The sequence below is a fragment of the Geotrypetes seraphini genome, chromosome 4 (genome assembly GCF_902459505.1).
Source record: "Geotrypetes seraphini chromosome 4, aGeoSer1.1, whole genome shotgun sequence".
Lineage (NCBI taxonomy): Eukaryota > Metazoa > Chordata > Amphibia > Gymnophiona > Dermophiidae > Geotrypetes > Geotrypetes seraphini.
Genome location: NC_047087.1, coordinates 244,902,324 through 244,922,758, shown reverse-complemented (window position 1 = coordinate 244,922,758; position 20,435 = coordinate 244,902,324). Strand labels below are relative to the sequence as shown.

Here is a 20,435-nt window from a genome sequence, read left to right as displayed (position 1 = left end):
CAACCCTTTTTCAAAGGTTCTCTGGCAGTGAGTTCTACACTTTACCTCTGCATTGATTGAAAATATTTTGTCCTATTTGTTTTAATGTGCTAAAGTGTAACTTTCCGAAAGAATAAACAAGAGCTTTGTATTTAACCCATTCCATTCCAATCAGGATTTTATAGACGTCTATCATATCTCCCCTCAGCTGTCTTTTCTTTAAGCTGTCTTTTCTCTTCAACCTTTTCTCTTATGTGAGTTGTTCCATCCCCTCATTCATTATGGTTACCCTTCTCTGTACCTCTTCCAATTCCACTATATTTGAGCTAGAGTGACCAGAATTGCACATATGATTTTGTACTCCTTTTGTGAATTTCCAAGGGCTGATTAGTGAAAAGTAGTAAACGGTGAAGACATGTAGTCATGATCTAGGAGGATGTTGAAGTTAAATCCAAACCCCATGCTGCTTGCCCTGTATTGGTAGCATGGAATATTGCTACACCTTGGGTTTTGGCCAGGTACTAGTGACCTGGATTGGCCACCATGAGAACAGGCTACTGGGCTTGATGGACCATTGGTCTGACCCAGTAAGGCTATTTTTATATTCTTATGTTCTTATGGCGTAGCTTGTGATGTACAGTTTTCACAATTTTACTGGTAGAAAAGTAGTGAAGCTGGACAGTGCTAAAATAGAATATATTCTATTTGCTGCTTTATCTATCAGCTCAGTCAAAATAGGTGTAGTGAGATAAATTAGTTCATGGACTTGTGTCATTTTATCAATGGAGTTCAATGGGCAAAACAAGTTTGCATTCAATAAATTCAGCAATCGTGCTTGTCTACAAAAAGATCCTAATTAGATGAATGAAAGCACGGAGGGACTTTAGAATTAGAGAGCACTGATGTGATTTGAAGACAGACTAGCTAGAATAATCTTCAGCACCCATGTAAACAAACTCTGCGTAAAGAATAATATTGATACAGGGTAGAGGTGCATGGCTTGTCACCTGCTTGGAAATATGGCACATTACACAAGTTGAAATAAAGGACATCACTCTACAGGGAAACGGACATTTCAAGAATTGCATTCTGGTACTTTCAAAATAACATAACCTAAAAATTTATTTCCATATCGCAATTACCTTGCGGTTCAATATGATGTACATAAAGTAAAAATTGAACATTAATGAGTGAGGTACATCAAAATACATTACATTTTGTTTACTTCATTACAAATGAATGGATCGTTATCCTATCCTAAGTTTGTATAACATTTTAATATAGTAGCATTGTTGTAAGATTGTAAGTTAAAAAAAACCCTGTGAGTTCCTTGTATTCTGCATTTTTCCCATTGATACAAAATGAGAGAAAAGTAAATAAGCCCCATGTGCTCTTAAACATGTGGCATGCAACTGGACAACACTTCACATCAGTGGCATAATTGGGACAGTTTATAAAACCTAAGGCAATAACTATAAACGGCAAATGTTCATTGCAAATAAATGTGTACCACAGTAAAATGAACAGCACCGGCTTATAAATTGAACCAGTTGCAGCCAACACTCTTTGGGGGGAAAATGCTTGAGTACCTGAATAAATTCATGTAAACCATTCTGAATGAATAGAGGAGAAAGAGAGACCTCAGCAACAGTATCAAAGAGAGCTATTTTAGTCTTTACTTATATTTATATACCCTTTAAGTATATAAGTTAAGTGCTCTTTTGATATTTTTCAAGGCGTTTTTGATTATTGTTTGGGAAAGCAAGTTTTTAGAATATAAAGAAGGATATAAAACTGCTAGAGAGGGTGCAGAGATGAGCAACGAAGCTAGTGAATTGTATGGAGAACCTGAGCTACGAGGAACGACTTAGGAGACTGGGATTGTTCTCCCTCGAGAGAAGAGACTGCGGGGGGATCTGATCGAGACTTTCAAAATACTGAAAGGATTCGACATAATAGAGCAGGGAAAGCAGCTATTTACAATGTCCAGTGTGACACGGACAAGAGGACACAGTCTGAAGCTGAAGGGGGACAGGTCCAGGACGAATATCAGGAAGTTCTGTTTCACACAGCGAGTGGTGGACGCCTGGAATGCTCTCCCGGAGGACGTAATTGCAGAATCCACTGTTCTAGGATTTAAGGGTAAACTAGATGCACATTTCCTTAGGAGTGGCATAGAGTGACATGGGGACTTGATCCATGCCAGGGCACACCTGGCGGGGACTCCGCGTGTGCGGATCACCGGACTTGATGGACCCAGGGTCTGATCCGGAGATGGCAATTCTTATGTTCTTATATAAAATCGTGCACAAGTTAAAAGGACATATTGCAAAAACCACACATACGAAAAAAACAACAACAAACCAGGGGAGTTTTGTGAGATGACCAATGAAAGACACTGGAACTGTAAAAGTAAAGACCGAAATAGTGGTTTTTGATATGGTTGCTGAGGTCTCTCTCTCTCTCTGTGTTTGGTTCGATTTGTTTATAAGCTGGTGTTGTTTTACTGCGGTGTAGTTTATAAACAGACAGGTGCAAGTTTGTGCCTAGTTTTTGCCAAGACATCAGTTTTGCTTTGAAAATTGCCTTAGAAAACCTCACCACACAGATTTGCCCTGGGAGTTTGAGTGGAAAAACGCTTGTACTTTTGAAAATTCAATGCCACACACATTGATGCCTCTTGCCGACATTAACTCTTTCATTTTGGACTCGAAGCCTTGGTAAACTTATACACGCTCTTGATCCCTGCGCGCACTTTTACCTGAAGACAAGCCGGACTCTTTTTTTTTTCCCCAATAATTTGTGAAAACCGCCCCAATCTGACTTCTTACTCAGCTTTTCCATGAGCAAGACAAAAAAGTATGACATTAGAGCCCTTCAGGTACAGTTTTTTGGCAAAATTTGGAGCTCATCTAATCTGTCAACAGCCCATCTAAATCTTGTAATACAACTCTCAGGAAATGAACAAAAATAAAAAAGCAGAACATGGCTAGGGGTAAGTAATGATTCATCAAGCACATAATGTGTCACTCAGCTATTATATAGTAAACATAGTGTTCCCATATCTGCAAGCATACAGTAAGCCCAATTTAAAAAAAAAAAAATCTAATCTAGAAGAAATATTTTGAATTCACGATGAGGCCTTTTTTATGTGCTAATCCAACTGCAGAAGAAATTATTAATGATCCCCAGATGTCGTTTATGATTGATTCTTTCAGCCGAGAAATAATACATTGAACCTCCTGAAATGCAAGCAGTATTTCAGCATGCTCTATATCAGCTGAATAGAGGCCTGAAAGCAGAACTGTTTTGCTCGTATGACTAATATAATTGCTTCTGTTAAGTGAATTCTCCATTCTTAACGTTTTAAGGCTTAATTGCTCTTTTTCCCATACAGCTAAAAATAAATATTTGCAAGTTTTGCATTCTGCCAGTCATTGCAGCACATAACTGATTTGCATTCTTTGGCAGAAATCGCTGATAATGTCAGCAGTGAACTATAGGGACAAAGCGAGTGCAGTGTGTGGTAATATAAGATAAAGTATGATTCATATCATTCCTAATACGAGAGAGAATCAACACTGTTAATCTTCATTCTTTTTAAAGAGCAGCTCTCTAGCAGCTGCATTTCTAACCTATAAGAATAAAAAAATATAGAGATTTAGTAGTTTTATTTGTTATAATAGATTTTAAGGAGGTGCTTTTGTCGCTGTTTGAATAATAAGGTTCTATTGAATTCATAGTTAAATGGGGAGCTCTAGAATGTTCTCTTTTCATTTCTCTTATTTGTCTCTTTAAGCACACTGGTGTTACTGATTGATATTTCAAGATAATTCATTGATCTGTTTTAATGTAATATGCCTGTTTTATGCCTATTATATTACATTGATGTCTTCTATCCCGCCAATACCTAGTTCTAGGCGGTTTACAACAAGAAATTAGCGTGGGCATTCCCAGGGAGATTACAAGGTTGATAGCTATAGTATGCGTCAGGATCTGGGAAGGGCATGTAAATGGCACTAGAGAAAAATATATGCAGGCAGTCTCCGAGTTACAGATGCCCAACTAAGTACAACTCGTACTTAAGAACACGGTAGCGGCTTCATTTGATTCCATTGAGCAGTATTTCCAGACTCCTACATTAATCCTGCAGCAGATTCAGGAATGAGACATGGCCACATTAAGAATAGTGTGTGGTTGTGCATGCTGTACCTTAGAGGGAACACTGGTAGGGACAGTTGGCCCTTTTGTCAGCTGGGAGCAGAGGTAAACAGCAAGAATTTTAAAATTTACAAGTTCTGAGTTACATACAAATCTGATTTAAGAACAACTTTAAAAACGTAACACATTCTTAACCCGGGGACTGCCTGTATATACAGTATATGTATGTATATGTGTGTGTATCTCAAAAAAGATATAGCGGAATTAGAAAAGATTCAAAGAAGAACGACCAAGATAATAAAGAGGATGAAACTCCTCTCATAAGAGGAAAGACTAAAGATATTAGGGCAGCTCTTCAGCTTGGAAAAGAAACAGGTGAGGGGAGATATAATTGAGGTCTACAAAATCCTGAGTAGTGTAGAACGGGTACAAGTGAATTGACTTTTTACTTTATCAAAAATTGCAAAGACTAGGAGACACTCAATAAAGTTACGTGGAATTACTTTAAAACCAATAGGAGATAATATTTTTTCACTCAAAGAATAGTTAAGCTCTGGAACTGATGCCAGAGGATGTGGTAATAGCGATTAATGTAGCTGGGTTTAAAAAAAAGTTTGGATAAGTTCCTGGAGGAAAAGTCCATAGTCTGCTATTGAGACAGACATGGGAAGCCACTGCTTGCCCTGATTTTGGTAGCATGGAATGTTGCTACCATTTGGGTTTCTGCCAGGTACTGGTGACCTGGATTGGCCACTGTGAAAACAGAACTCTGGGTAGATGGCCATTGGTCTGACCCAGTATAGCTGTTCTTATGTTCTTTCTGTCAGTACCAAATTTACCTTGTTAAATCTCCTATGCTTGAGCCCTGGACTAATCAATTGCAAACGATGTCCTGACATTCCCAAAGCTAATAATTTGGAAAAAAGGAGTAGCTTATGTTAGAACACAGTCACACTCTTGTGATTAAAATTACTCAGAAAAAGAGTTCTCTGTAATATTTTCCAGTAATTGTTTATTATGAACTGCATCAGCATTAGTTTGCATCTGTTTAGTTTTTTGTAACTCTTCTTGGTGCCTGTGTGACGTAGAGCATCAGCAGCTGTGTCGTTAAGGAAGTGTAGCTTTTCACAAGCACCATCGAATAGTGAAGGGCACAGACTTCCTTCCGTTGTTTTAATGACTGTGTGATAACGTTAACGTTTTTACAAAATGACATCAAGTATTACTGAGATATTTATGGTTCAAACCTATTTTACTTCTGACTGGATTTTACTAGCATAGTCATTTGTGGTTATTTTTGCCCCTGGAGAGATTATGTCAGGGCTGCTTTAAAAGTATTATTATGTATCGCATGTCACCCAGCGCATGTCAGCACTGGAGGCTGGCTTTCAATAAAAACAAATGTAATTTGGTTAATGCTGTTTTAGGTATAGTTCATCTGTAAATTTACCTTTTAATGATGAGTGCCACACTGAATTGTTTTATTTCATCGAGACTCCCTGTGTAATATAATTTGAAGCATGCCTGCCTTCATGACAACTTAGAGGAAATAGTGTTTGAGTCATCCACTTCTTAATACTAGGATCATGACTAATATTGCTATTCCATTATTAAAAGATAATGAAGCCAGTATTCAGTCACGGGACCAACATATAATTTGAAACGTCAAACTTAGATGGATTCAAATTATACATAGTCAGTGACGCTCTCCATTTAGGCTGCTCTGCTGAATATCCACATGTAGGTCGGAATGTATGTTAGACTTTAACCTCCAGATTCTATATATGACACTTTGAGTTGCGTGTTCAAAACTGGGCAATCGGCGCCAATAGTTGGCCACTAACAATTATCGGCACTAATTAGAATTTACTTGTGCATCTTTTTAGGGGTACGCTATAAAGAGGTGTGTATAAATTCTAGTGTGTAGAACTGAAAAAATAGCATGGGGGTAGGTGGGGAGTGTTGGGCGGTTCATGGATATTCTGAAAATTTATGCGCACTGTTATAAATAAAAAAAATATAATAAGTCTGATCTGCGCCTAAGTTAGGCTCAGGGATATACACCAGGTTTTAGTTGATATAAATGGTCGTGCCTAAACTTAGTTGTGGTCAGGCACTAAGTACTATTTTTATAAACTTCGCCTAATTTTAGGTGAAGTTTATATAATGGCACTAAGCGGGGGGGGGGGGTTTTCTGCACCAATTTTTTTGGGGGGAATGCCGTATATAGAATTTCCCCCTAAGGGGATAATTAATTATTTATTTATTTTATTGACACTTGATATGCCACTAAGTGTGGCTTATATTAGGTTTCATTGTTGAAAAATCCCTGGTGGTCTAGAGGAAACCAAGGCCAGGCCACCCGCATATTTTTATCTGCGTTCTGCATTGCTTTTTGTAGAGAATACAGCATATCTTCTGACTCCGCCCAGCACCACCCCCAGCACTTCCTGGATTGTGCCAGGAGGGTCAGAGCTGAAGTACAATAGAAACACCCAGTTTAGTGTGCCTTAGATGGCAGATGGTGCCTTAGCATAATTTAACCTGACAGGAGCATTTCCCTTCTCGTTAAATTGTTTTCAGTATTGACCCCCTTCAAGAATAGCACAGTAAGCAATGAATTAATACAATTCTTCTTTATAACGTGCGTAATTTCCAGTATTTAGAAGCAAGAAATGAAATGTACAGGGTGTGCCAGAAATGTTGTAAAGCATGAACTCACATGACTAACTCATATGTAAGCAATTTCTGATTTGCTTTTCAAATGTATAATCAGTTAATTGCTGTGACCAGGAAAAAGTAGTTCAACACTAACTATTTTTAAAGTATGTCTGAGTAGCATGAAAAACAATAGCAAAGAAAGTTTATCTTAGCAGTAACATTAAAATTGGAAACTTTTGCACTGTGAACCTTTGAGGAAAAGCCTTTAAAGCCATTTTAAATGAAAATTAGCTAATGGAAAATACAGTCATGGGCTGTTGTTTTTTTTGTTTGTTCGGAAACCTTGCATATATTTGCCCATAGTTTGAATTTTAAAACATGTCTGATTCCCATGGACCTGAAGTTGTAATCGAGACTCCACGCTTATGTTTTTTAAATATAAAAAGCCTTGCTAACCATCGTATGGAAAGAGGGACTCTTGAGCTGACTCAGCTGAGTTTTTGGTGTGCCTTTTTTTTTATATACAGTATATTAGCAGATAGAGGTGGCAAAATGGATGCCTGAAATTTTGAATAAAGATTGAAACTGCTAGTGGAAAGGTCAAAGTGGCATTTGCTGAAGCCATGGACTTGGCATGGTTTCAAAGTTCACAGTGCTGACTGTGTGATTGTGATGCGTGGTAATGAACAGTTGTGGCGCTTAGCTGAGATCATGGGTTAGTCACATGAATTTATAGAACGAGTTCTGCTACCAGCAGAGCTGCTGAAATGTATTTTTAGCAAAAAAAAAAAAAAAAATTGTTTTTAAAGATCCCCATTGTGTAAATGGCCTATAATATCTAATGGCAAATTCCTTTGTGCCAGAGAGTGTATTAAATATAGCTCTGTACAATAAATAGGGTTTGAACTGCAGATATTATATAGACTTTGGTTAAATATCTTCAGGTCTTGTTTGCTGTACAAGCTTCATAGTGTTATTTAGAGATTGCAAATGTGAAAGCTGGGAACAGGTTTTGTTTCACCAAGTTATCTTTAAACTGTGGATGCTTCAAATGTTGTTCTTGAGCATCTGTGAAGCAAGTATAGAGTGTGCATTGCAGTTGGTACATTTTTGTAAACAGACTGATATTTGTAGAACTGAATGTATGATGCCAATATAAAGAAGGAAATTAGCATAGTTATGAAAGTACAGCTGGTGTAATTGAACATACAACTGCATGTTGGGTGTGGTGTTGTGTTGTAAAGGATTTGGGGGTGTAAATCCTGTTGTAGGCGCTTAGAGGTCTCTTATTAAATTACCGCATGTGTAGAAGTGTATGCGGTGAAGAGAGTGCGTAGTTGTATGTGACCTGAGGAAAGGAGTTTGGGCATATTCCAGGCAGAGTCATTGGTTATAATATAACTCTTATATAAAATATAGTGTAAATATATGTGATCACATTTTAGATACAATTCCAGCTGCTGTATAATACTAAAGTTCCTGTGGATGTGATTTTATCAGCATCTATAAATCTATATCATATATATAAGCAAATAGCGATTGTAGCAAGCTGCTATTTGTTCATGTACTGTATATCCCATGGGACATAGATATTCACAGGGGCTAGCAAGGACTGTGCTAGGGCCATGGTTTGGGGCTGGCACAAAAATACAGAGAGAGGTCACATCTGTAATAATAATCATTTAAAAAAAAAAATTGCTATCAGCAACCAGATTATATTTATGGTCCCAATCTAGCAGGTGCTAAAGCTGATAGTGCCTGACACTTTTTTTTTTTTGTTCAAATTTTATTACATTTATTACAGCAGTGCATTACATTTGTTAAAGAACAATTATTACAGAACTATTTTCATAGAATATACCAATTCATACAGTTAATTATAAAAAATATTGTTTACCCACCCACCCATCTTATCAAATAACAATAATATAAAATATATAAACTATAGTAGTGAATTGTAATTGTTAATAAACAATTATTACAGAAGTAATTTCATAGAATATATTAGTTCATGTTTATCAATTAAAAATAATACCAAATAAAACAAAAATTTGATATACATATATATTTTCTTCAATTATCTCCCACCCTCCCAGATGTGTAGTGATAAAACCAGAAAAATAAAAATTCTTAATGCCCTGACACTCTTGCTGGCTCTTACCAAGGGTCTTCCCTTGTGTAGTAGGGAGCATGCAAAATCCTCTGTTGCTTCTGTCCTGTCAGATGCCTATAACGTTGTGTGTGTGCTTTTATTGAGCATATCTAGTTGTGCCCTTCAATTGCAAGCCGCCAAACGTTTCCATTCACAGATCAGATCCCATGAAGGACTCCTGAACTTTAGGAAAGCAATAAAAACATACCTCTTCACCTAATTCCCCTGCCTGCAGCCAGTGGATTACAAAGAAATATATATTGGTACTAGATCCTCAGTATGTGTCACATTAGGATAAGAAAAAATCTTGTTTTGGAAAATCTTGCACTGTAACTATGGCAAATTGTAACTTGTAAACCAGGGGTGCCCACACGTTTTTTGGCTTGCGAGCTACTTTTAAAATGACCAAGTCAAAAAGATCTACCAACAATAAAATTTTAAAAACACAAAGCACACTGTACGCAGAGAAAATGTTAATTATCATTTATATTTGGGTGGTTTATCAGAGGTCAAGGCAGATGACTTTAAAATATGCAATGTCACTTCAGTAACAAGTATACAAAAATAGACAAATATACCCCCTCCCCTTTTACTAAACCGCTGAATGCCCTGCACTGCTCTCGACGCTCATAGGCTCCCTTCGCTAAAACCCGCTATTGCGGTTTAGTAAAAGGGGGCCATAGTGCAAAATATAGACAGCAGATATAAATTCTCAAAACAGACACATTTTGATCACTAAATTGAAAAAATCATTTTTCCTACCTTTTTGTCTGGTGATTTCATGAGTCTCTGGTTGAACTTCCTTCTTCTGTAAAGCCAATATTTCTTTCTTTCTGCCTTTCTTTCTCTCTCCCCATGGCCCCCCCCCCTCTTTCTTTCTGCCTTTCTTTCTCTCTCCCCATGGCCCCTTCTTTCTTTCTCTCTCCCACTCACCCCCCCAAGCCATCGTGCCGATTTGGAATTAATCGGAGATATAGAGAATATCACCTTGCGTGGGGACACAGTATTGTTAGGTGACTTCAACATGCCTGATGTGGATTGGGACACGCTTTCCTCTGCTTCCGGCAGCAGCAGGAGGCTATTAAACTCTATGAAGGGAGCAAGACTCAGGCAACTGGTGTTGGAACCAACAAGGGATCAGGCAATACTGGACCTGATACTTACCAATGGAGAAAGTGTCACAGAGGTCTCGGTGGGCGACACATTGGCCTCCAGTGACCACAACATGGTATGGTTCAATCTCAGGAAAGGTTTCACTAAATCTATCACACTGACCAAGGTCCTCAAATTCAAGGACACAAACTTCAAAGAAATGGGAGACTTCGTTCACCAGGCGCTACAAAGCCAAGCAGAAACCGATAACGTGGAAGAAATGTGGTCGACTTTGAAAGCCACCATACAAGAAGCAACAAACCGCTATGTTAAATCAGTAAGTAAACGGCGAAGGAACAGTAAGCCACAGTGGTTCTCTGCAGAGATTTCGGACCTCATCAAGGAGAAGAAAAAAGCATTCATCTCTTACAAACAATCAGGGAAACAGGACTCTAGGGAAGTCTATCTGGCCAAGTCAAAAGCCATCAAAACAGCAGTTAGGGAGGCCAAATTCCACATGGAGGAGTCTCTAGCGAAGAACATCCAGAAAGGAGATAAATCCTTCTTCAGGTATATCAGTGACAGAAATAAGAACTCAGGCGTGATAGTACGTCTTAGGAAACCAGACGGAGACTATGTAGAAGCGGACTCGGAAAAAGCCCAACTGTTAAATGAATACTTCTGCTCAGTCTTCACCCGCAAGGCGCCAGGACTCGGCCCTCAGCTACAGCCAAGGGTTGACGCAGATGACCCGTTTAGTAATTTCGAGTTTATACCCAGCGGTGTCCACTGCGAGCTGTCAAAGCTTAAGGTTAACAAGGCAATGGGGCCTGACAACCTACACCCCAGGGTGCTCAGGGAGTTGTGTGATGTCTTGGCGGAACCGCTATCCGCGCTCTTCAATCTCTCCCTTAGTACGGGTAACGTCCCGTTGGACTGGAAGACGGCTAACGTCATTCCACTCCACAAGAAAGGCTCCAAGATGGAGACAGCAAACTACAGACCGGTGAGTCTCACATCAATAGTGTGCAAACTAATGAAAACTCTAATCAAACGCCAATTGGATACGATCCTGAACGAGGAGAATCTATGGGATCCCCGTCAACATGGATTTACTAAGAGGAGATCCTGCCAATCCAACCTGATCAGCTTCTTTGACTGGGTGACGAGGAAGCTGGATGTTGGGGAGTCCCTGGACATCGTATACCTGGACTTCAGTAAAGCATTCGATAGCGTACCTTGCATATATTGGCTGGCCCAGAACTTCATCTCCGACGTCAGAATTGACGTCGGTGGTGAAGTTTTGTAAGTCCGGCGCTTGTACGCGCCAGGCCTGGCTTGGGGAAGCAGCAGGGAGAAAAAGATCGCAAAGGCAACGCGATCGACTCACGTTGCCTTTGCGATCTACTGGTCAATCGCAATCGACCATTTGGCCACCCATGTTGTAAACTGTACAGTATATTATGTATATTGGTATTAGATCCCTAGTGTTTTGAGTTAGGATAAAATCTTGTATTGTAACTATAGCAAATTGTAACCCGTTAGCTGTATATTATGTATGTTAACTTGTAACCCGTTCTGAGCTCGTTAAGCAGAATGGGTTAGAAAATGAATTAAAAATAAACAAATTACCAAATCTGTGATCCCATTTTCGGGGTAGAAATAAGACTTGTTCTGTAGTGCAATACCATGGGGGTTTTACTACCACTTCAGTTCTCCTCAACAAATTGAGTCCATTATAGTCTATGGACGCGTTAGCATTTAGCACGCGCTGAAAGGGCCAGCGCGCCTTAGTAAAAGGACCCCTTCATGAAGCCACAGCATTGACGCACACTCCTCTTTGCTTATGGTTACCATTAAAATTAATTTACTTGTAATATGTTCCTATTTTGCAGTGAAGATATAATATTGGTAGGAACCCCACCCCCACCCCAGTAAATGATTGTTTTGCTAGTCGGTTAAGAAAAAATGAAAATGAAAATGTTTGAATATAAAATTGCAGCCTGTTATGTCCAGTGTCAGGGCACATGATTTTGAACCTAATGGAACTATTCTTTAGAATTACAAAAAAAGTGTCAAATGTCTGTCCATTGCTCTGTCTACTTTTATGGGAGCAAAATAACTCTAAAAATGTAGCAGAACACAATGGCATGTTGGAAAAACCAGTCAAAAGATGCATTGAGTTAAAAAAAATGGACAAAATAGGATCAAGGGTTCCAGAGAAATAATCTCCCCCCCCCCATACCACCAGTGCTTGCTTCCAGGGCACGCAGTGAAACATAGCAGTTAGGAAATTCCTCCTTCAAACTGCTTCTGCTTGCTCTCTACTCTCCCAATCCCCAATCTACCCCCACCTAAAAGAAAAACACCTCTGCACAGTCAACCCCCTAATCTATTTTCCACAACTGCCCCACCACCTCACAGACTACCCCACTCATAGAAGCAAGCCTTCTCACACAGTTACCCTGCAAACTGCCCCACCCCCACAAAACTGACCCCCCCCACCCCACGATTGCCTCACCATCTTGTGAACTGGTTTGCATCCACAAAATACTCCCCTATTAACTGCCTCCCACCCCAAAAAACTACTCACAATTGCTCTAACCTTGAAACTGTCGCCACCCTGCAAACTACCCTACCCCCCAGAGACTACACTGCAACTGCTTCATATTCCTTCATAATGCTCTTCCCTCAAAGTAGCACATGAAGACTTCTCCTGTCTGCAAAAACTATGCACCATCACCCCACAAACTGTCTGTCCTCCCCACCCCGCACCCCCAGCACTCCTATCTACTTCTTACAGAAACAGTATTTTTATTTGGCTTTGTATCCATCCTCCCAGAAGAGCTCAGAATGGGTTACAAGTTTACATACATAATGAAATATAACAGGGTAAACATCATAAAACATAACTGGGTATATTGATGTAGAGCATGACATGATAGGACAATACATAGGGGAGCCTGATAGTACTCAAAAAGCACGACAATACTTAATAGGATATGACAAGACAAGACCTAATTGTAAAGAATATCTGTGACATGGTCAATATGCTTTCCCCTCTTGTGTAACTTTTGAAATTTAGGGCCCACATGGAAATTTCCACTTATAAAGTATTAGTATGTGTGTTTTACATAGAAAAAAATGGCTGTTTGATTAGTGCCCAGCCTCTCAATAGAACAAATTGTTTTTATACCACATATCAAAATCCTAATTAGGAAACAAAAACAATACTGCAAGAAAATGTACAGGATACAGGAATTTATTAAAATAACAAAAACAAAAATCTAAAAACAAAATATGTAAACTACATAAAAAATATGTATCCAAAACAGCTGGTCAATATTCCTGTGGACAGGACCCGACACGGTCTGTGTTTTGAAGAAACACTTCTTTCTTAGGGGTCCTACAGAAAATGGTATTGTAAAACAGGTATGAAATATGAGAATGTAAAATTCAAAATACCATATTTTTCACTCCTTTTTTCCCCCAAAAAGTGGGTGGAAAAAAGGATGTGTTCTATGGAGCGAATACCAAAATACCCCCCCCCCCCGTTACCTTGCAGGACCGCCACCCGCCTCTCGCCCGCCGCTGCAGCTGCTGATTGCTCACTGCTGCCAAAAGTAGAAGAAGGGAAAGGCCACGCATATGCAGCGATTGCACGCCGCAGGCCCAGAAGCCTTACCCCCGAAGTCAATTCTGTTCCCTTCTGGGTGCCGCGCTGCTAAGCCAGGAGTCCGCACCCCCCCCCTGCTGCTGCTGCTTCGATGACGTGTCCTCACAGCAGCAGCAGCGGGAGGTAATTAAATCCAGTGGGCGGGCAGGTGGAAGAGGACAGAGGCTGGAAGGCAGTGAGGGGAACAAGAGGGGGGAGAAAGGGACAATTGTTGGGCCTGAGGAAGGAAAGAAAAAAAAATCAACAGACAACGGGGGAGGGGGGCGGGGGGGAAGAGGACAAAGGATGGAAGGCATTGAGGGCCTGAGTTTGAGGGGTGGAAGAGGACAAAGGCTGGAAGATAGTGAGGGGAACATAGGAGGGAGGGAGGAAGGGACAATTGTTGGGCCTGAGGAAGGAAAGAGAAAGAAATCATCAGACAACGGGGGAGGAAGAGGACAAAGGCATTAAGGGCCTGAGTTTAAGTGGAGGGGGGAAGAGGACAAAGGCTAGAAGGCAGTGAGGGGAACATAGGAGGGAGGGAGGAAGGGACAATTGTTGGGCCTGAGGAAGGAAAGAAATAAATCACCAGACAATAAAGGTAGGAAAAATGATTTTATTTTCAATTTAGTGATCAAAATGTGTCAGTTTTGAGAATTTATATCTGCTGTCTATATTTTGCACTATATTTGTCTATTTTTCTATAGTTGTTACTGAGGTGACATTACATATTTTAAAAAGTCATCTGCCTTGACATCTGTGCCCTGTCCCTACCTGCCCTATGCCCTGTCCCTGCGTGCCCTGTCCCAGCCTACCATTAGACCACCAGAGGGGGGACAGGGTACAGAGCCTGGCAGGGAAGGTGGACAGGGTGCAGAGCCTGGCAAGGAGTGTGGGGTTGGGTGCAGAGCTTGGCAGGGAGAATTTGGCTCAGAATGTTTTTTTCTTGTTTTCCTCCTCTAAATCTAAGATGCATCTTATGGTCAGGTGCGTCTTATGGAGCGAAAAATACGGTAAATGGCAAGCATATATATGTGACCAAAGTTGTAATGTAAGGAAAATATACTACCAATAGTGAACACGGAAGTGAAATAAGAATCTAATATAGAAAAAATATGATAACAGTGATTGAAAGCCAGTAAAGAAAACCATAGCAAATTACAATTAACCGATCATAAAGAATGAAACTGAAAAAAGAAGAGATAAAACAGGCAGTGAGTTATACATCTAGAACCAAGATGAAAACCATTCTATATTATAATAACCTGACCAAAAGAGCAGAAAGGAAAGGAAAATGACACACATTAAAGTTAAAAAAAAAAAAATACATACCCTAGTATTGGTAGATAGAGTATCAGAAAACCAGAGTGGATAAGGTAAACAAAATCTATGTTAATAAACAAAAAGAACATCTTAAAGTTGAGACATTGAAACGTTAAACACAAAGCTCCTGTTGTAACAGCTGGTAGGGTACACATAAGATGAAAAACATTAATATCCAAAATCCTGTCATGACAATATTTCAAATAAACAAGAAATAATAAAACCATTTATAAATTATGTACCATAAATTCGAATCATATACATATGAAAAGAACATGATATCTCGTTTCTCTACAAAATTGATGCGAAATAAATCACCTTGGTCGTTCTTAGATTCATATGTTCATTCTGCCTCGTAGACACTTCTACCTCTCTCTTTTTCTCCCTCTTTCTCTTTCTCCTTCTTTACCTTTCTTTTTTCTTTTACTTCATCCTCACTTTCTTTTTTCTTTTACTTCATCCTCTCTGCTTATCTACCCTTTCTATTTCTTTTCTTAGCAGTTTCAAATACTCTGAATTCTTCTTAATAATTTGTTATATGCAAATGAATGCAATTACGGTTTCTTTTGTTTCTACATCACTATTTCTTATTCAATTTTCATGTACTTGAACTGCTTTCTGTATATTATTTATAATATTCAATAAAATTATTGAACTTTAAAAAAAAAAAAAAAGAAATAATAATTAAAAAAAATGATTAATCAGATGTGCCAAATAAAAAAAAAAAATAAAAAAAAAAAAGAAATGATAAAACCATTCTATATGCAATCTAAATTTGGCATGGCAGTGATACACAGTGCTTAATGTGCCTGGAATTCAAAATCATATCATGGCAATATTTAAAATCAACAGAAGATGTTATAAATGTTCTGTAGGACCCCTGAGGAAGGAGTGTTGGGTCCGGTCCACAGGAATATTGGGACCAGCTGTTTTGGATACATATTTTTTATGCAGTTTACTTATTTTGTTTTTAGATTTTTGTTTTTGTTATTTTAATAAAGTCCTGTATCCTGTACATTTTCTTGCAGTATTGTTTTTGTTTGCTTTGTATTTTTCATTGCAAGTCTTGTTGGTTCTTTTTTGTTTTACTTCCTACCGTGGGGCCATTTTTCCTTTCTTCTTTTTTGTATAAATTTTCAGCACTTTCATAATGAAGACTGGTATGTCCTCTTGAATATACTTATGGATTTCAAGTAAGATTTTAAATCTTACCCACTATTCAAATGGCAACCGGTGCAATTTGGCCAAATAGGAGATGATATGGGTTGCAGTGTAGTGCCTCTTTTAATAGATGTGCAGCATTGTGAACTACCTGTGATGAATGTATACTGGAAGTTGGCCAACCCATGATACTAAGAATGAAGCTACAGTAGGCTAAATTTTGTAATATAGTTCTAAACTCTCCAGATGCTAACAAGGTACCTATGTGGCATTTTATACATGTTAACCTCTCCAAACCCATGAAAAGGCCTCTATGAAAGGCCTTTAAGTGGTATTTCTATAAGGCCCCCTTTTATCAAGCTGCACAAGGGTTGTTGTTTTTTTATTGCGAACCGCTGCGGTAAAAGCTCCAACACTTATAGAATTCCTACGAGCGTTGGAGCTTTTACCGCAGTGGTCTATGATTTCAAAAAATAAACCTTACACAACTTGATATATTATTACTACTATCCATTCAACCATGTCTGACCCTTGGATACTCTATAGGCCAGTCCTTGCCATGCTTCCCTGTTTTCCAGGGCTTCTTTCAAGTGCTTGATGATCATTCCCATGACATTCTTGATGGTATCCAGCCAACGGGCCTTTGGTGCTAAATTTTATGTGTATATTATGAGTGTAAATATTTATCGTAATGGCAATTATGTATACATATGCACATTTCTGCCAAAATTCCACCTAAATGCTATTCTGTAAACACCCATTTAACTTACTAATGTTTGTTTGCAAAGGGGAGGGAGTGATAAATATGGGTAGAGCTCAAATTTACAAGTGTAACTTATAAATGTATCTTACAGTATTCTGTATCTCTGCAGCAATTAGGCTGAACGAAATGAGATGGAACAGGTATGTTTAAGTGATTGATATATATTAGTAGTTCTAGTTTTGTTTGTGATTACTGTATTTTATATTTTCATTGGCATGTTTTAGATTTAGCATTTTATATATGAATGTTGTTTTGTACACTTAAATATAGATGGAATATAAATTAATAAATCTTAACCTTAATACATCAGCTCTATGGTTGGAGCAAGTGCTGACACCTAACTTCTGAGCCCGGATTCTCTAAACGGCACCATTATCGGTTGCCACCTTAAAAGCGGCTGCTAATCGTGTGTCAATCCAGCAAAGGTAGACCCTGGAAATGTAGGGTTTTCAAGCGCCTACCTTTGATATGAATTTCACCTCTAGAGGCACCTACTGGCGTCTAATGCCACTTCCAGCATTAGCCATGCCTAAAGCAATATTATTGAAGGGCTATCAGGCAAGATTTGCAGATGATACCAAAATCTGCACTAGATCAGACACCCTGGATGGTGTGAATAACACAAAGAAAGACCTGGCGAAGCTTGAAGAATGGTCTAAAATTTGGCAGCTAAATTTTAATGCTAAGAAATGTAAGGTCATGCATATGGCCTGTAAAACTCAAATGAGCGGTACAGTATAGGGGGTGAACTTATGTGCATGACAGAAGAGCGGGACTTGGGTTTGATTGTATGTGATGATCTTAAGGTGGCCAAACAGGTTGAAAAGGTGATGGCAAAATCTAGAAGGGTTTTAGGGTGCATAAGAAGAGGCATGCCCCTGTATAAGACTCTGGTGAGACCTCATTTAGAATATTATGTACAATTCTGGAGACCGCACCTTCAAAAAGATTTAAAAAGGATAGAACAGTCCAGATGAAGACTACTAAAATGGTACATAGTCTTTGTCATAAGGCGTATGGGGATAGACTTAAAGATCTCAATATGTATACTTTAGAGGAAAAGTGGGAGAGGGGAGATATGATAGAGATGTTCAAATACCTGTGTGGCATAAATGCACATGAGTTGAGTCTCTTTCATTTGAAAAGAAGCTCTGGATTGAGAGGGCATAGGATGAAGTTAAATGATAGGCTCGGGAATAACCTAAGGAAATACATTTTTACAGAAAGGGTGGTAGATGTGTGGAAGTTTCTGGGAAGAGGTGGTGGAGACAAAGACTGTCTGAATTCATGGGAAGGCATGGGATAGGCACATGGGATCTCTTAAAGAGAGGAAGAGATAATGGTTACGGTGGATGGGCAGACTGGATGGGCCATTTGGCCTTTATCTGTCATCATGTTTCTATGTTTCTGCTTCCAGAGGTGCAATTCTGGCTCCTTGAAATTTATTTTAAGTACCGTTTTAAACAGCATTTTGAACTTAATTTAGACACTAGAAGGGTGGCTACCAGCACCTAAATTAAGGTGCCATTTAGAGAACATGGGTCTAGTTGTCTTCGCTCTACTGCTGTCCTTTTCAGTGCTGCTTTGGAGTCAGAACTGGAGGACTGAGGAAGGGTTGATGTGGTGCCTCTTCAGAAAAGCAGAAGTAAGGAGATTAGTAACTATAGGCTGGTTAAACTGATCATTGTGGTGACTAAATAAATCCATGGAAATTTTTCTAAAACATTGGATAGTGAGGTTTCTGAAATCCAATGGCTTTCAGGTTCTAGAAATATATTTTGGCAGACAGATCTGATTAATTTGTTTCACAGAATGGCCAGATGTCACCTTGGATCGAAGGATAATGTTAGATGTACTGTAATATACTTAGATTTCAGCTCAGCTTTGACACAGTTTATAAATAAACTAGTGTTTAAGCCAGTTAGATTAACAGGTGCTAGAATAGATGTGTAGACTTAACAGATCACAAAATTTAATGAAAACTTACCGTGTGAGCTATCTGTCTTTTTTTCTTTCTCTCTCTCCTTGGCTGCTGTCTGGGGAGTTTTCTTTCTCTCTCTCTCTCTCTCCTTGGCCACTGTCTGTCTGGCCCCCTGTCTGTCTGTCATTCTTTCTGTTTGTGTCTCTCCTTGGCCCCCTGTCTATCTGTCTTTCTTTCTTGCTTTCTGTCTCTCTCTCTCCCTGGCCCCATGTCTGTCTTTCTTGCTTTCTGTCTCTCTCCCTGCCCACTGTCTTTCTGTGTGCGTCTGTCTTTCGTTCTCATGTGCTTCCTGCCTTTCTTTCTGTCTCTCTCCGTGGCCCCCTTCTGTCTCCCCCCCACCCCAGAGCAAGATTGCTGCCTGCCCCCCGTGGCCCCCTTCTGTCTCCCCAAAAGGTTGCTGCTGCAACTTAGGAATCAAGGAAACTCTTATATCTTGGCATCCCAAGTCCTCTAAATTTTCTTCACACTTCTACCTCTAACCCTCTGTTGTAGCTCCTTCCTATTTCTCCTACTGTAAACCGCGTCGAGCTCTACGAACGTGGAGATGATGCGGTATACAAACCTAAGGATTAGATTAGATTAGATTCCCCCGCAATCTCACACAGGCGTCAGCAGCATTCCCCCCCTCCTCGGTCTCACACAGCCATCAGTAGCGTTTCTCATCCCCCCCCTCCCCTCTCCTCCCGGGTCTCCCACAACCATCAGCAGCACAGCATTCACAACTCGCTGCTCCTGCTTGCTTCGGTCCTTCATCACTGCCGGTTCCCACCTACTTTCTTTTTGCGCGAAGGCAGGAGCAGGACCCGGCAGCGAGGAAGGTCCGAAGCAAGCAGGAAAGCGAGTTGAAGCCTCCCTCCCTGCCCTAGCCTGGAAGCTACGTCGGCATTGGGGAAAATCGGTGCCGCAGGCTCCTCTTACGCGCCGCAAACCAAACCGCCACAAGCTCCACCGTCACACGCGCGCCACACGCTGTACTGTGCATGTCTGACACGGAGGCAGAAATCACGCTGTTGCAACTGTGCATGCGCGAGTAAGGGTTTTATTATATTAGATGGCGTGCAGTTGGTTTTGGCCCTAGAGACTGCTTGAGTGGAAGGCAACATAGGGTGGTAGGAAATGGAGTTCACTCTGAGGAAATGGACATTACCAGTGGTCTGCCACAAGGATCAGTTCTTGGTCCAGTTCTTTTATCATTTGTAGAAGGGCAATTTGGTAAGATTTATCTTTTTATAGATGACAGCAAAATCTACAATAGGATAGACACCCCGATGGTGTAGTTAACATGAGGAGAGATCTAGTGAAGCTTGATTAATGGTCTAGAAAAAAAATGCAAAGTCATGTATTTGGGCTGCAAAAACCCAAGGGAATGCTAAGTATAGGAGATGAAGTACTTCTGCACACCAAAGAACAGCAAGATTTTGAGTGATTACATCTGAAGATTTTAAGGTAGTCAAAGAGGAAGCAAAAGACATAAAGATGCTTGAGTGCATAATAGAGAAGAATGGCT

General features: G+C 39.7%; 1 protein-coding gene across 1 annotated transcript in view; it reads left to right on the top strand.

The window, feature by feature from the left end:
• The window catches only part of ARID5B (AT-rich interaction domain 5B), a 317,531-nt gene that overhangs the window by 154,024 nt on the left and 143,072 nt on the right, over positions 1-20,435 (top strand). The window lies entirely within an intron of this gene.